This window comes from Harpegnathos saltator, unplaced genomic scaffold, assembly GCF_003227715.2.
Source record: "Harpegnathos saltator strain DR-91 unplaced genomic scaffold, Hsal_v8.6 scaffold473, whole genome shotgun sequence".
Lineage (NCBI taxonomy): Eukaryota > Metazoa > Arthropoda > Insecta > Hymenoptera > Formicidae > Harpegnathos > Harpegnathos saltator.
The window spans coordinates 354,348-371,014 of record NW_020230287.1 but is presented as its reverse complement, the minus strand read 5'-3'; the positions used below and the strand labels follow the sequence as shown (position 1 = coordinate 371,014).

Genomic DNA, 16,667 nt, shown 5'->3' with positions numbered 1-16,667 from the left:
CAGCGAGTCTCAGCGCATGAAACGGAGATAAATTCACAGAAACACACGGCGTGTCTCATAAAAACGCTCGGGATGACGCAAAAACAGATGACGAAACGCAAGTCCCCCGGCATAAGTCACCGCGTATCGTTCGACAATACCCACGCTAGGCACCCTTTGCTCGAGATCCTCGCACAACATTCCCCCCCACCGTTCCATATTTATGCTCTTATGCAAATGCTTGCGCGATTCGCTTTATGCATGGCCTACGACAATGTGCAATCCGCATTGCGCGGCTCCCGTTTGCAGACCCCATGACGTTGTAACGCGTAACCGCGATCAACTACGATATCCGGCGGAACGGCTATTAGTAAACGAGGTATAGTAATTACGGACGTGGCAGCGCGAAAGGGCTGCAGTAATTGCATCGAGGGAGACTTAATAATGGCCAATTAAAAGGCGCGCTACGCAACGGCGGAAAAAATATTTCACTTTGCTTCAGGAGACTGCCTCTTTCCCGCCCCTCGTTCGCCGCTGAGACCACCTGACTCTGTGTGTTATCCCTCGCCGAGGTCGTTGTTAACGTGTTAACGCGGGGAAGACGACGGATGTGTACGTACGATGCGATCGTCAACGCGATTTTCCTCTGCCTGATGGAAAACGCGCGCTTTCGCGCGTTCGATCGCGTACACGACATTGTCCGGAAGAGCGGTGAGATTCTTCGTAACAGTGGAACTACATATATCCTATGCAAACAGGTAAGGCGGTATTCAGAAATCTATCTCGATCTCGGCGTGTTTTTTCATTAATAACACACTTTCCCTTATTAACGGAGATATGCGCAGATATCATGCAAAAAGAAATATTCTATTTGTAAAGTCTATTTGTGATTTTTTCCATAGTTTCATATTCCAAGTGAAGCTTTTTACAGAAAAAGGATTCCTCTTTTGATCAAGCGATTAAAGTGAATCATTCATCTAAAATTTATTAGATATTATTCTAACTACTGTTTTCCTCTTATTTTCCTATTTTCCTCTTATATAAAGAGGGATATGTTGATTTGAATGTCGGCTTCTTTTGTTCAGTCATGCTCTTCAGACATGAACGAAAAAATAATCATACGTCCATGGGTCAGAATATCTTTCGGAACGTTTTTTAAAAAAGGTACATATAACGAAGATAATTTATCCATATTTGGTCAAATACAGTTTATAATATATTGCAACAAGTTGAATAATATATTCTTTCTATTAACTATGTTTCATACAATTGGTTATGATGAATATCTTTGTAGCTATGAAGTCTATAACAAAATTGATTGGAAATTTATTAGTTATGATGGTCTTATATCATGCGTGTCTACTTACTAGGAAGTTTCTGTAATACCGTCTCTCAGATACGGTAAACGTTGATTGTGAATGCTATTGGTCACGTACATTGCGAGGTTATTTCTGAGCGAATAACGTTCACGATTTACGTTTACTGTATCTGAGAGACGGTATTGTAAAAACTCCCTATTGTAGAACTGGAGCTATAAGTACATTTATATATATATATATATATATATCTATATTACTTTTCGCTACATATTATAATTTTTTAAAATTAACTAGTATAACCAGTAAGAATAAAGTACAGTAAGAATAAATAATAATCCTCTTAAAAAGAGATTAAATAATCTGTGTATAAGAGGAAATTTATATTAAAATCAATAAGATTTGTATTATATATATAACTCTTCTAACTTTAAGAATAATGTGTTTATAATATCTTCTTCTTAATTTTAGAGGAATCCTTTTGAGACCATATATAAGAATAAAATCCTCTAAAATTTAGATTATTCCGCTTGTTCTGAAATTATTTCTTTTTTGGGTGCAAAACCAAACTTTTTTGGGTTTCGTGTACCGCGAAAATACAAGTTTTTTTATTTTTGTATACGAGGGGTTTCCTCGAGAATAAAAAGAAAATGATTAAGGTAAGGTTAGGCTTTGTCGAGAATCGCGCGAACGCGTGTCGCGTCATCATGTTTATAAAATTCTGCATCGTGCAGGATAGTTGAAAAATATTGAATCTACTGAAATATTAATACTTAGTGCACAAAGAGAAATATTACTGTTAAGAAAAACTATTGCTAAGTGTTTCCTTCTTTTAGATAATGGTTATATTTAACAAACAACATTTTTCCGATGATAGTCTTAAATACATTCGTCACACATTATGAAAAAGTTTATTGTCATGTCCCTCATTCAAAAGAAAAATTTATCAGTTTTTGAAAAATATTATGAAACTTATATTTCTATCTTTATGTAAGAGAAAAGTAAAGCGAGTTTTTGTTTTAATTTAATATTTTTAAAATTTTAATATTATTTTAATATAGCTTCCAATTTTCTTGATTAAAGTACTAAATTTATTAGGGGATTCGGGACGTATTTTGAGTAATTTGGTATTTGTGACAAACTTACGATAGATATTTAAGTTATTATATCGACAATATATATATATATATATATAATTATATAATATTAATATTATGTTAATAATATAATTATATTAATATTTAAATTTATGAGATACTTGAAAAAAGTAACATTTACTTGAACGTAATATATATTTTTCTGCGTACATCAGAAGATTTTAACACAGAGATAAGATGTGTATTCCAAGCCAATCTTCAATTGCGTGTTTCTGCGGCAATATGGACGAGCGACGCTGTCGAATTTTCTATTTCTATCGACAAAGGGCAACGCCCCCCTTTTCGCGCGGAATTTAATTCCTTCCCTTTCGTACGAATCAATCGACGCGACGACGGTTCGCCGTCTATTCCGCGACGTGAACCGAATTTCGACTCTCCCGACAACCGGCGCTCTATAAGTAGAAGCTGTATTTCATCTCTGTCTCGCTTCCAGCGAGTGCACGAATTCTACGGAACCCGCACGACAGTCTCTCTTTCGCACGGAGTACAAAAAGGGATTGCGACGATCCCCTCCACGTTGAGATACAGAGACGAGAGCGCAGCTAAGGACTCCGTTGCTACGCGCGCGCGCGCGCCTTCTCGCCTCCTACGCACACATTCGCCGGCGATTCGTATGCGCATATTCGTATACACCGGTCGTAAGCAGTCCCTCGGCCGTGGTGAATCAAGCCTAAGGGTAGCGAAGGAGGGGTGCTCGAGCAGCGGCCGAGAGGGGAGTGTGGTGTAGGGTCAAAAAATGCGAGGCTGCGCGCGCAGCCGCTTTGTCTCTCTTGCCGCGGCGCGCGCGGTGGTGGGGGTTGCGCTCGGAGCCACGAGGGGGCACCATGGCAGAGCAGCGGCGCTTGTATCCTTTCAGTCGGCCGCTGAACCCGCGCGCCGCACGGTTGGTACGTTTAGTGTCCGCGTCTCTGCGTTCGATTCTTCGTTCGTTCGTTCATTTCGCGTACCGTTCTCGCTCCGTTTCTGCTCGCCGTCATCGTTGTTGTACCACGTAGCCACGTATCTCACACCGTGTCCTTACGCGACGGAACCGGCTCGCGTTCAGTGAGACTCTCTCGTCCTTTTCTCTGTTCTCTCTCTACTCCGGCACTGACCGACCGTCCGTCCGTCCGTTTGCCCGTCCGTCCGTCCACACATCCGTCAGTCTGCCCGGAGGTGTTTGATCTGAAGAGGAGAGCAGCGGCGGACCCGGCCACCACACGGACCCGGCTGGGCTCGAGATACCCCCCTTGGATTTTCAACGGCTCCTCGTACCGCGGTGGATCGTCGCAGCACGCGGCCGCAACGCCGACGCGAATCTCTTCTGCATGGTGAGTACATGCACAATGTACCGACGCCACAGTAACCGGCCGCGTCGAGCGGCTCGCCGGCTGGCGATTTTAAAGGACGGTCGAAGAGACAAGTGCTCGCACGGGAATCGTATCCTCGCGTCCTCGCGCGAAGGTCGAACGGGCCTCGTTAGGCGGTAAATCGCCGAGCAGCAGCTGGCGGGCGCAGTCCGAGCGGCGCGGCGGGAAGTGGAAGCGAAATCGGCGTTTTTCAAAATGCAAATGGCGATAGTTTTCGTCGTGCACTTGCCCCCTCGATCGAGTTGTTTGAACGTTCAAATTCTGATCATGCGCTATCTCGCGAAATGACACGCGAGATTCTTCGAGATGGTGTTTACTGATTTCTTTCTTCCTCCCTCCCTCTCTCTCTCTCTCTCTCTCTTTCTCTCTCTCTCTCTCTCTCTCTCTCTCTCTCTCTCTCTCTCTCTCTCTCTCTCTCTCTGTCTTTCTCTTTATGTGTGTGAGCCCGCGAGGTAAGAAACAAACGGAGAGAAAGAGAGAGAGAAAGAGAGAGAGAAAGAGAGAGAGAGAGAAACTATCGCGTCCTGTCGTTGGAGCGCGTCCAAACTCGCGCGGCATCGAATGAGTTAGCACGTTTGCACCGCCGGTTATCTACGGTCTATCGGGTCACGACACGATTTTCATTGCCGGTGTGTATGTGTGCGCGCGCGGCCATTATAATTCAAGCGTCCTTTTGAGAGGGAGCGAAGTGGAGGAGGCAGGTTATGCTTCTCTTTGCACTCATGATGTGTCGGTCGAAAGAGAGTCGCTTCTCTTACGGCCCCGGCTTGTAATACGGTGGCAGAACGAATTCGCGGTCAGCCGCGATAAACAAGAGATCGCTCGCTTATAAATAGAAACAATTGAACGCGAGCGGTGCATCGGCGGAACCGAGGAGGGAAACTACGGACGCGCGAGTGTTCGTAGAAGCAGACAGACCAGGCTGAATTATCGCCCATATCCGAGTCGCGCAGATTTAGCGGCGGCTGAGCGTTGCGCGGTTTTGCGAAAATCGTGTTTCACGGCGAATGCACGAGCAGGCTAGTTTTCGATTCGCCAGAAAATAAGCGCGTTACATGACGGAAGTCGCGTGACATCTGCGTTTTCTCGGCTTTCCCGACCTCGGCGATCGACCGAGATGATGACGCTCCCGCCGATTTAAATCCATATCAGCGCGATCGGCCGTGGACCGTTTCATCGCGAGACGCTTATTCGGCGTATTTCCCCTCCCTCTACGTGGATACTGAGATTCTGCCGTTTGCGCGGCATTTTTTATCCATTGAAACGAGCACTCTTCCTCGACGAAGATATCCTGTCGCGTTGTTCGGCGTGATTTTCACAGTCGTTGCCCCGCGCTCGTTCGGTCGAGCCACAGAGGACGTTGATATACACACACCTGCGTGTCACGCGCCGTTGGCGCGTAAATCTCAAAGAAAACCATAAACAAGATATCAAACGAGAGAGAAAACGACACGAGCACGGCGACCAGTGTATAACTGCGACGCCGAGATGAGAATGTTTACATACGTACAGGGTCAGTGATTCTCGGGGCAGGGGGGAGATGAATGCCTGAGTGATCGAAATTATCTGAATAATTGGATATTTATTTATACACGTCCTCCCCTCTTGTTGAAATTCACACGAATAGTCGGAGCAGCGGCGGAGGTTCCTCGAGATTCGACGTTGCGACTCGAGAGCTCGTCGCTTCCCGTTTTCGCGGATCGCCGCGCCGCGCCGGCGGCGGGCGGATCGCTCGGCGAGAATTCCTCGCCGAGCGAGGAAACCCGTAACGGAAAGGACGCGGTTTCGGGACACCGCATATACCGCCGACGATAAAAGCTCTTTCGCGGCGCGACTCGCTAATGAGCTCACCGCGACGAAAGGGAACGGCCGTGCGCGCTCGCCGGGTTTTCACACGTGTGCGCGAACGCGAGCAAAAGTGACGCAACAAAGAAAAAGATGTTCGCTGTCGCGCTCGCGCGCGGAATAAGGCCGGGCTTTTCGATTCCGCGTAAAACCGCACGCTCTCTCGCATGCGACGTGCTCGAGTCGCGCGCGGCCGCCCTGCTGATGTTTCCGTCGCGTCGCGACGGTGCATTAGCGCGAAAATGCCGGCGTCGCCTTCGCTGCGAATGTTAACTTCTTAGCAGCGCCGCCACAAAGGGCGTCAAACGATAAAGCGCAATGTCGCGCGGGTTCTTTGCGCACAGAATATCGTAGTAAAAATTGCGCCAAGGTTGTACTCCTTCTTTGCGATATTTTTCCTAAAGCCGGGTCTTATCTTTCATATTGCGAATTACTATAGGAATAGTAAGTAAGAAGAAACAAAAGAGCAAAATATTAAGTACGATGCTGGGGCTTTCACCAAAAAAAAAATAATTTCAGAACAAGCGGAATTATCTAAATTTTTTAAGGATTTTACATATGGTCTCAAGAGGATTCTTCTAAGGATTTTTTCTAAGATTAAGAGAAAAATATAAACACATTCTTAAATTTAGAGGGATTATATGTTATATATATAATACAAATCTTATTGATTTTAATATAAGTTTCCTCTTGTGCACAGATTATTTAATCTTTTTTTAAGAGGATTATTATTTATTCTTATTGATTATACTAGTTGAAAAAATTATAATGTATAGCAAAAAGTAATATATATATATATATATATATATATATATATATATATATATATATATATGGATGTACTTCTGGCTTCCGTTTTACAATAAATAGACACGAATAAAATAAAATTATCATAACAAACAAATTTCCAATCAATTTTGTTATAGACTTCATAGCTACAAAGATGTTCATCATAACTAATTGTACGAAATGTAGTTAAAAGAAGGAATATATTATTCAATTCCTTGCAATAGATTATAAATTGTATTTGGCCGTATATGGATAACTTATCTTTGTTATATGTTACAGCAACACACATACTTTTTTTAAAAAGCGTTTCAAATATTCTGACCCATGAGCATACGGTTATTTTTTCGTTCATGTCTGGAGGTAGAGCATAACTGAATAAAAGAAGTGGGCATTTAAATCAACATATTCTTCTTCAAGAGGAAAACTAATTGATATAAGAGGAAATGCTCTTGAAATAAGAGGAAAGCAGTTAGAATAATATCTAATAAATTTTAGATGAATGGCTTCACTGTAATCGCTTTCGTATCGAAAGAGGAATCCTTTTTCTGTAAAATGCTTCGTTTAGAATTTGAGATTATGGGAAAAATCACTTTACAAATAGAATATTTTTTTTTAGATATTGCGAATTATTACAGGAATAATAAATAACAAGAAACAAAAGAGCGAAACATTAAGTACGATACCGGGGGCTCTCCATTCAGTGACACAAGTTGACATTCGCGAGCATCCTTCTATCCTTGTCGCGTATGAATAATAAAAGTAGAACGCGCGCGCGCACGCGGCGCTTGCTTTGATCGACTTGCCTCACTAAATGGAAAGCGTTGATCGCGTAGCAGAGAGTGCGTAATATTTTGAAAAAAAAACGTGCAGTAAGCTCGGTCATACTTCTGCGTGACCCGAGATTGCAAAAGTTTTGTTGTAATCTTTACCACAACATTTCCCTATAGAATCTATCGCGCGTCGAGCTGAAATAGCCTCGACGCCGTAAACGCGCGCAGATAATCCCTACGGGATCGCGCAATTATTATGCAATTATTATCATTACTGTCGTCGCCGTCGCCGTCGACGATCGGCGATCGGCGATCGCGCGCCGGGATAAGCGCGTTTCCGCGTATCGATCTGCGCGAGAAAGTCATCGCGGATCGATGATCGACGATCCGCGAGCGGGGTCGGTGATGACGTGACGTAACGCGACATTTTCAACGGGCTTTCCGCTTCCCTCACGAAGCGGCCAGTTTTCCTTCGGCCGCGGTTTATCGGCGATTTTTCGACGCGACCAGATGCATATCGGGACGCGTGTAAATGTAGAAGCCGCGCGTGATCGCCCCGCCGCCGCGCCGCGCGCGTTGAATAACAACGCCCCGGCGCGCTCGCTTCCCGAGAGAGGGCACAAAATTGCGCGTGTCTCGCATGATATGTAATCGTAAATGCCGCTAAGAATGGAATTAGCATTATAAGAAGCTTATAATATAACGCTGCGTACGTGCGTGTGCGCGCGCGTACGTTTTGCGTGTATATGTGTGTGTGTATGTGTCATGTGTCTTACATGCGCGGCTTCTTCCCTCGTGCCTCGTTACTTCCTCCGGACACGAGAGACAATGAAAAAAAAGGGCAAATTATAGGCTGCCCCGAGTATGTCTTCATGCGCGTGTACGAAGTCTTCATCGAGCCCTTAACACGTCCTCAGGAATTAGGGCTCGCCCGGCGGCGTACGTTGACTCGGGTGACACGGTTCAACTTTTTTCCCCTTTCTCACGTATTATACTTTATTGCGCAATATAAAATACACGTATACACGAGAGAGAGAGAGAGAGAGAGAGAGAGAGAGAGAGAGAGAGAGACGATTCTCCTCCGCGCGCTCATATTATTATTGTTCTTTGACTTATCGGTGTAGCCGAGACGAATCGTTCTCTGGCTGCGTCCCTATAGGCAATAATTGCAGATTGTCGGAACATTTAATGTACATCTTAATAAAACGTCGGTCGCGCTGCTGAAATTAAAGGCGCAGCATCGCGCCGCGATGTTTGTGCGTTTCCTTCCGTTCCGATCGCGCGCCCGGGCAGTCTTAATAACACAAGTCATCAATAATCATAATTTCCGTATAACCGCCGTAATTGCGGCAGAGCGAAAGAGAGACAGACGGCATTCCCACCGCGTGGCGAAAGCCACTGTTCGTGCTCTCAAGTCGGCAATTAAATGCGGGGTTGCGTTTCCACGCTCTCTCGGCTGTTAACCACGTCAATTATCAATAAGCGCAATTTGCAGCTACGAGCCGTAACCGCTCCATGTACGTGGAGCGTCGGCGTGCGTGTACGTCGCGGCCGGGATTTTTACGCGGCGCACGTATCGGCCCGGGATGTACATCTATTCGACGCAGCACGATTGGACACAAAGTAAATGATTGCTTGAATCTAGCAATTCACCACCCGAGTAGAAAAATTAATAGGTCTCTGGTAAGGGCCTGATTATTTTTCCCTAACACTAATCGGGCCCTAGTAGAGATCGGAAGACAAGGGCCTTACAGAATGTATAACAAATGGTTTAACAACGGGTCCTTATAAGGCAATATCAACAAGTGTTTTATGAGGCAATATTTCAGTTCTTTTCATTCCAAGAAATTTAGATTATAATTTCTTTATTTCTTTATAATTTGAAATTATAATTTAAAAACTTGAAATAAATATTCTTGTTGTATATTAACAAGGTTAATATACAACAAGAATTTTTTATTATAAAAATATAGCATACTATACAGTAAAATATAGCATTCTTTACACATAAAAATCCTGCTACTATTTTTATTAAAATTTGCTGCATTTCAAAACGAAGGTAATACTAGAACAATCCTTGGAAGAGACTAATGAATATGGCACCTAATAAAATTTGTTTTTAATTGCGGTATAATTGAAAAATCTTTTAAAGGATCAGATAGAGCGTACCTACTAAAATAATACTAAACTATGACAATTTTATTAGACGCTTCGGATTTTATTATTAATTTTCTATAACAAAATGATTTTGTATATCTAAAGCATCCTCTCTTAAAAGATCCTTTTAAGGCCCACATCAGTTCCATGTTAAAGCGTCATTTCGTAAAATCTAAGGCATTCCTAATAAAGGAACCTTCTAAGATTCCTTTTTAGCTTTCCCTATCAAAGTCTTGTTTATTAAATCTGAGGCAGCCCTGATAAATCTTTCTAAGGCTCTCATCAGCTTTTCTTATCAAAGCCTTATTTCGTAAAATCTAAGGTATCCATAAAAGATCCATCTCGGGGCCTGATGTGGTAATAATGAGGCATCCCTTTTTGGGTTATCCTATTTTCAGCCTTATCGGGGCCTTATGCTTCATAAGAATGGCCCCAACAATTTTTTGCTCGGGCAGATAATACTTTGCATCGGTTGTATCCAATCGTGCTGTGTCGAATTGGATACTCCTTTGGCTCGTCGCGCCATCGGGACATCGCTCGTTGCTACCGGGGGGAAAGCGGAAGGACTTTGGAAGGACTCGTGTGAGGCTCGATGTCAGGGACGGCCGAGGCCGGGTGAAACGCCAACTTATACCAACTTCAACACCAGTGTCGCAGTACGACAATCGATCTTTCAGCCCGCGCGCGCGGGCGGTTTACGCCGCGCGCGAGAATTCCGCGTCCGTTAACCCTCCGCCACAAGTTCCCGTCGTGCGAAACGCGAGAAGGGCACCGGGATAAAAGGAGCACGCGCGCGTATACCGATTTAGCTTTCTCCTGCTATAAGCGTACTTTGGATTCAGGAATATCTCTGGGAAGTTTGAGCGTGTGGGAGTTAATTATAATCTCGGTTCGTGGACACGTACGATTATCGAAAGGTCAATTGTATCGGACGTCACGAGCGGTGTCCGGTATCGCCACATATCATCCGTGAAATAATAGGGAGCTCGTCGCATAAGGGTGTACGACGACGTAGCTACCGGGTGTTCGGGTATCCGAGCACTCGGATATCCGAGATCGGTCTCAATACGAAAGCTCTCCAAGTCGCTCCGTCGCTTCGGGCAATCCGGATTGTTCGAAGTCCAAATTCAGATTATATCAAGAGATCCGAACCTGAACTTGGATTCAAATTATGTAGGAAGAAAGCAGACAAGTGAAAAAACGAACGAGTAACAAACGGATAATAACAAAAGAATCCGAAATATTTCCATTTAGATACACGTCTGGTCAATTCTACAACGAACTTGTATTCCACTTTAATCGCTCTGTCGAAAGAGGAATCCTTTTTCTGTAAAAAGCTTCGCTTAGAATATGAGACTATGGGAAAAATCACTTGACAAATAGAATACTCCTTTTGGGCGAAGCGTCGCATTTATCGTCGGAAGAATAATCAGATACCGAGCGGATATCGAAGCTCCAATCCGACGTTTAACACACGCACGAGGAAAGGTGTCCTTTAAGGTCGCCGGGTGCGATCATATCCGTCGATCGTATCTCTCGCGCTATCCGGGCGACTTTCATTTACGTACGCGCGCACGCACGTACGTATGTACGTGTCCGGGAACACCGGGAGGAAGGAGGGGGAGGGGAGGGCACGATAAAGGGCAGTTGTCCGCACCGCTGACCTCATTAGACGCGGAACTTTACGACACATTTCCGTCCCCTTTGATCCGTATCTTTATCTTCACTTTGATTCGTTTACGCGGCTAAAATTAGCCGCCTTATTCCGAGGCTCTCTCTAATACCCCGAGAGTATCAACGTCGAGCGTCAACACACCGGCGCGGCGCGGCGGCTGGTTACGCCGCGGAGGCAAGCAGTCGTTAAACTTTTAGCGTTAAATAGCGCCGCGCGAAAACGGACCTTTGTGAGCGTCGGCGGCTAATAAGCGACGCCGCCGGGGAAAATCACGGGCGCGCGCCACCTAAAGCGACTCGCCGATAAAAGCCGCTGTCAATATTTGCGCTGCTTATCGATTGACCTTTAAACCCACATGAATCGCGGGGGATTATTGCCGGACGGTCTCGGGTGCACTTGGTGCGTACCCCCAAACGATCTCGCCGCGTCGTGGTAACGCGGCGGGTAGGTAAGTAATCGCTCGCTCGCGCAGTGCTGCTCTTTTTTCTTTCTCTCTCTCTCTCCTTCACCTCGCCCTCTCCCCCCACCCCGTTCTCTTGGTCATCGCGCACAAATTCGGGCCCTAACGCGCCGGCGGCACCTCACTCGTAAATCATCCGCCACGACGAAGTCGCCGCTATTGCTTCTGAAAACATGTGGCAGTGCCGCGGTCGCGTTTAACCCTGCCTCGCAAAAGCGCCACGCTGCGCGCTCGCGGCGCACGCTTTATACCGAAAGTGCGGGAATCCGCGATTTATTACGCGTCCGTATTACGAATCGGTTCCACATTGTCGTTATCCCGACGCTCGCTCCCCCATTCATCATAAGCCGGTATAACACGCGCACTATTTATAATTCATCGGCCGCGATGTTTCATCCTACTCTCGGCGCGTACGCGACTTCTCCGGCGAGAATTTGACGATCGATCCTGCGGGGGAAATTGAAGGCACTCTCGCTCTGTTTCTCTTTCTCTCTCACCCAAGAGCGCCAAACGACGGCTGGGTGCACGCTGGCTTTAGAGTTGCCAAATCCAAAAGTTAGAATTACCGGAGATTTCTTCTTCGCTGACAAACCCAAACACCGGACTAAACCGGATAGAAATAATAATCATAACGTTACATTAAATAGAAAATATGACGAGAATTTATTTACAATATTAATTTCCAAACAATTTTAACAGGAAACAAAATTTTAAGATTTTAATAAAGAAGATTTGACTGAGTAAAATAATAAACTATTACTTTTTTAATATCGTATGGAATCGGATGGATCGGCAGATCATCTACTAGATGGCTTTTCGTGGCGCTCGATCGTTTGTAGGCGTTTGAAACGGAGAAACATTGCTAAAAAAATGTGCTGAACTCTCTCATTGCATTGATTGGATATAACTTGAAAAACCGGACATATGACGTCCGGTTTGACTTTATTAACCGGGCACTGGACGAGACTTCTGAAAACCGTACAGTTGGCAACCCTAGCTGGCTTGCGAAACGGCTCAGATATCTTTCCCGCCTTTTCTTCCCTCCCGATTGGAACGCTCCAAGTTGTCACAATTGCGAAGCTGACCACTGCTGACGGGTTCGCGCGATCGGGTCCGTTGTAAAAGGAGCAGAAGTGACAGTACATGACGTAAATGTGGACCATTTGTTACGTTCTTCTCTATCGGACCTTGGTCCGATAGAGAAGAACGTAATAAAGATTCTTGCGGCTTTACTCCGTCGCGACGTTGTCGTCGTTGTCGGTGTCTCTCACGTATCGTCATCTCGGCTCCTGTCACAACGGGTTACTACCCGCGCAGGTCCGTGAATGGGGATCGGCACGGTCGTGGCTATTTCACGCGTCTCTGCCTCTCTCCATCGGCACTCTATAAAAAAAGAAACGTGCTTCTGAAGCGTTCTGCAAGCGGGCGTACCGCAGGGCGCATTAGATGACGCTCCTCGATATGTTCACTCTGCGTTTCCATTATCTCACGCACAGTAGAGCCGTTTCGTTCGTAACATTAACACGATCGTCCTCGGAGCAGTCAAGGCGCCTCCCTCCCCTCCTCTTTCTCTTTCTCTCTTTCTCTCTCTCTCTCTCTCTCGAAAACACTTCTAACAGTCAGATAAACCTTTTAAAACGTCAGCTCATCGGCACGCTGAGATATTTCATATTCATGAGAGAAAGAGTGGTAAAGCGTGCGGGTAAGGGGAGGGAGGCGAGGCAGTGGGGAGGGGGGGCAGTCGAGGAAAGCCCGGGTGGACGCATTTTTCTTCGGATTTGTCACGGCACGATACGCCGGCCCTTAAAGTTTCGCTACGTGACCGCGCACGTGAATGCGCGCGGGCTTTTAATTGCCCATATTTTTAGCTCCGGTGTCTGGCTCGCGGCGATAAATTTCTCCGCTCCCTGACTTCGCCGCGATCGCCGACTGGCCTCTCTTTCCCTCTCGGCCTCCCCCCTTCCCGTACGCCCTTTTCCGCCGTCGTGAATCTTGTACCTGGGGCCCTACACCTGAGAGTGTGCGCAGCGGTGGCGTATCCCACCTCTTTCGCTCTCCTCTCGTCCCCCTCCCTCCCTCCCTCTCTCCCTCCCTCCTCCCTCTGCCCCTCAACCCTCCTCCGGATCCAATCTATGGGGCCCCGTTGCTTGTAATCCGAAAGAGCGGCGGAGAGAGAGAGAGAGAGAGGATCGGTAGAGGAGCGAGGGGGGTGGGGAGAAGAGGGAAGGAAGGCTCTCGAGGAGAAGAAGAGAAGTTACGCCGAGGCAAAAAACCAATTACGGCGCGAATACGCACGGGCGTGTATTCGCAATAAAATACCGGCCGCGATTGGTAGTCCGCCAGAGGCAATTAATATGCCTAATGGATCGATGACGCGTCACGACGACGAAATTGCGAACGAGACGCAGCGCGAGCGCTATCATAGATGCTCGTTATTAACGTAAAACGACATATCGGTTTTTGCATCGCGGACTTTGCGCGCGATATTGACGTCCACGTGCCACGGTTCGCGGGTTGCAATGCCACTAGCGCGGTTTCTCCTCGTATCGATTCTTGGCATCCTCGCGATCGAAAATCGCGGTAATCGGGGGTGCTATTCCGGACGCACGCGTGAAGATTAAGTGCGATCTTTTAATGCCTTTTAAACTCAGCTCTTTTTCTCACGTACGGAGGATAAGGAATTTGGAATCAGAGGGACGCACAGTGGGGCCAGATGACATTTTTTGGTTGAAAATTCTCGAGAGACCTGAATTCCCAACCGATCATCGACACCAACGGATGAGATTGATCCTGAATAAATTCCAAAGAGATCTGTCTAGTCGAAATTTTGAAACAATTATCGGTTCAGGGTTCATAGGTTTAGGATTTGTCTTAAAAGTTTATCATTTAAAGTACAGTGTCTTGGCTTCGACCTCAATGGGTTCGAGCCTATGGATACTAAATGCGAGACCCTAGAACTTATAATCACCTTTTAGAAAACTCAGAATTTCAAAGCTCATCATTTCAGCCCACATTAAGAAAGAATTAAGAATTAAAATCCCTCGGTTTTGTGCTTAACGGGTCTATATTTGATGCTTTTGTATTTTGGCCATATCAGTTTTGGGTTTAATGGTTTCTGGTTCAAGATCGATAAATCTCGAGGTGTCTGTTGATTGGTTTCATAGTTTCAATCCACTGAATACGCTATTAGATAGAAATAAGTGTCGAATAATGAGTATTTTACAAGTTTCTCGCGTTTAACGATAATTTTTCCTCTTTTGGGACTAGTAATTCAAGGAAAAAAATTTTTTTTTAATTTAAGCAAGACAGATCTCTTCGGAATTTATTCAGGATCAACCTCATCCATTGGTGTCGATGATCGGTTGGAAATTCAGGTCTCTAGAGAATTTTCAACCAAAGAATGTCATCTTGGCCCCACTGTGGGACGCCCACGAGTCGGGATTTTGCCGCCATTTTCGAATGCACGAACTGCGCCGAGAAAAAAGGTTTCGTTGGATTAACAAAACACCAGTAACCGCAAAAAATGGTTCGTTAATGTGGGACAACAACAAATGACTCCCTTGTGGTAACAAATAATTTGTTACTTCTTTTGCTCCAACCAACAATTTTATAATGGATATAAATGATATTATTACGTTAATGGTATTATTGTATAATTTAACGAATCAAAAATTTTTTATTTGTTGGCAATACAGAAGATGAGCAAAGGTTAGAAATTGTGTATAAGCAAATCAGTTATACAAACTCTTCTTCATCAATGTGAAATACGTAAAATATTTGATGAAGCCATACATTCAATGCTACACTAGCGCGTGTCATAATTACCAGATAATTCAAATGTAGCTCCGCTACAATTAATCAAACATTAGTAGAGAAGGGTTAACAAAATAATAATTCTGTGTGTGTATTTTACAGAAATTAGAGGAAAGAAATAGAGTAACGCATTAATCTTTATTTTTAGCACGATATATTATATAAAATTAATAAACTATTAGATAAGGTTAAATAAGGTTAAGGGGGATACACACATACGAAGGGTCGTACTACAAACCTATTTTTTTCAATAAAAAAGGCTGTAAAGATGATTCGTAGCTTCTTAGAAAAACTTTTAAATCACTTTTAGAGATACTTTTATCTATGTATGAGAGTTCAGAATACCACACAGAAGAGTCACGTACATATATACAAGGTGTCCGGAATCTTTTGGAAACGAAAAATTGTGAAGATTAATCAGATGAAACTGAGAAGAAAAGCCATTTTGCAAAAATCGTGATAGTTATTAAGTTATGAATGATTGAAAATGACCATATCTAGGGGCTCTTTTAATCGATAACTTGAAAATTTGCAAAATGGTAAAGGACTTTTTTGTTCAGAATGACCTAATCTACAATTATATGACAGTTATTATGTCTAGCGATAAATATGAAATGATAATATATTGAACTTTGAACCCTGAAACTGTCGCTAGGCACAATAGCCGTCATATATTTGTAGATTAGGTCATTTTGAACGAAAAAATCCATTTTGTAAATAAGTACGCAAGTTTTCAAGTTATTAATTAAAAGAGCCTCTAGATATGGTAATTTCTAATCATTAATAACTTAATAACTATTGCGATTTTTGCAAAATGACTTTTCCTTTTAGGTTGATCTGATTAATTTTTACAATTTCTCGTTTTCAAAAGATTCTAGACACCTTGTATATTATGACGTTGCTATTCTTTTCATTAGAAGTTGTATTCAACAAAGATATATGATTCGCATCTTTAGCGATATACATTTGTTAAAATTATAAATAACGAAAAATGATTTGTCGCGGTAATTGTTTGATTTGTTCTGCATACAATTAAAATCAAACAGCAAACGTTTAGTTGTTATCACAACAACAAAATAGATAGATAAATATCCTTTTCTCAGTGTGTTCAACGTTTATAGATTCTGAAAGACTGAGATAGAGATTTAATTTACGGAGAAGATGAAATCCTTATATCCTTGACGTCTCCAAATAGAAAAAAGAAATAATAGAAGTAGGAAACACGGTTGATATAGAGTCGAAAGTTAAAATCCTTTGTGGTTCTTTGACTCACCAGATAGGACAAGTCATTTGTCATGGTTCCGGTCCCAGTTTCCCGAGGGACTTAGAAACTCAATCCAAAGATATAATAACAAAG

General features: G+C 44.1%; 1 protein-coding gene across 1 annotated transcript in view; it reads left to right on the top strand.

The window, feature by feature from the left end:
* Nucleotides 1-3,296: 3,296 nt before the first annotated feature.
* Nucleotides 3,297-16,667, top strand: part of LOC105188211 (probable serine/threonine-protein kinase dyrk2) — a 341,632-nt gene continuing 328,261 nt past the window's right edge. The window contains exon 1 of the mRNA XM_025302226.1: nucleotides 3,297-3,762. The gene's annotated coding sequence lies outside the window, so the exon portion shown is untranslated. The remainder of the gene's footprint in view (nucleotides 3,763-16,667) is intronic.